Below are 1736 nucleotides of genomic sequence, written 5' to 3' on the forward strand. Positions count from 1 at the left end.
TTCCTCCCATTTTTCATGAGGGGGAGATAAGAGGAAGAGAAAACACATGTTTATTAAGGTTTAAAAATTAAGAGGAAAAAGCAAGTTGAGAGAAAAATTAAGAGAAGATCATGATTGGTTCTTTGAGAATTTGGGGAGAGATGGTAAGAGAAATCAAAGGGACAAAATACAGGAACAAGTATAAAAAGATCTGGTTTCTAGTCCCTTCTCTGTGACCTCTGCAAGTCAGAGAATTTCCAAATTTAAAAGTTTGAAGGGAAGGGGGGCATCTAATCTGTCCCATCCTGGGGCAAGAATGTTCTCTCACATTCCCAAACAAGTAATAACCCTGCCTCTGTGTGAAAACTTAAGGCTGCCTGTTTCATATTTCTAATTCTTTTTCTTTTTTTTTAAAGCAATTGGGGTCAAGTAACTTGCCCAAGGTTACACGGCCAGTTTTTTTGTGTGTGGGTGTTAAGTATCCGAAGCCGGAACTGATCTCAGGTCCTCCTGACTCTGGGGCCGGCGCTCTTACTCACTGTGCCACCTAGCCGCCTCCATAGTTCTAATTCTTAGGAGGAAGTTTTTTCTTTATATTGAGTCAAAATAAGCTTTTTGCAACTTCTGCTCTTTATTCCTGGTTCAGCCCTCAAGCAGAACAAGACTAATTCCTTTTCCACACAGTAACCCTTCAAATACTTGAAGACAGCTACCATCCTCTGTTGATTCTCTCCTCTCAGCTAAACTTTCCTGTTTCTTCAACAGATCCTTACATGACATTTTCTCCTGACTTTACACTGCCCCAGTTGACCTCCTTTGGATACATTCTAGCTTGTCAACGTCCTTTCTCCAACAGAGTACTCAGAGAGGAATATAGTACTACACTTGGGGTCTTGCTTGGACAGAGTACCATCACTGGTACCATCAATTCCATTGCTATGGATGTTATACCTCCCTTAAAGTAGGCTAGTTTATTTGGCTGCTCTGTCCCATGGGTGACTCTTAACTAAATCACCTGGACTTCTCTGTATCTTAGTTTCTTTATCTATCAAATGGGAATAAAAATTCCTGACTCTGTCCAATTCTCAGGATTGTTACTGAAATCAAATAGGATGACAGGAAAATTAGAAAAGTTTGGAAAAATTAAAATAATTCATTCATGTAAATGGAAAATAATTCCTATAAGTGAGCAGATCTGACTATGCCATTCCAGTGATTTCCTGTTACTTTTAGGATCATATACAAAATCAGCTTTTCCACTATTAAAGCCCTTTATAACTTGATCCATTCCTATGCTTCCAGTCTTCTCACATTTTACTCCCCTCTACATACTCTGTGATTCAATGAAACTGGCATCTTTCATGTTCTTCACACATGACACTACATCTCCAAACTCTGGGCATTTTCACTGAAATTCTCCCCCTCCTCAGAGATAGAAACTAGCTCTTGGCTCCCCTGGCTTTCTTCAGGTCCCAGATAAAATCCCAAGTCATGTAAAAACTCTTGCCAATTCTCCTTAATAAGATTGACTACTTTCTGGTGATTCTCTCCAAGGAATTATTTATATATTATATAATATTATTAATAATTAACAATCTGCATTAACATAATTAATTCTATATTATATCATTATGCAATATGTGAAACATTTTATATATTTATATACACACATACATATACACACGTGAATACACTCATATATGATTGCACATATTTTTATGTGTGTATATATACATGTATATATGTGTGTTTGTATA

This window comes from Petaurus breviceps, unplaced genomic scaffold (genome assembly GCF_028583685.1).
Source record: "Petaurus breviceps papuanus isolate PSGF00001 unplaced genomic scaffold, PetGlider_PUasm1.0 179, whole genome shotgun sequence".
Taxonomy (NCBI): Eukaryota; Metazoa; Chordata; class Mammalia; order Diprotodontia; family Petauridae; genus Petaurus; species Petaurus breviceps.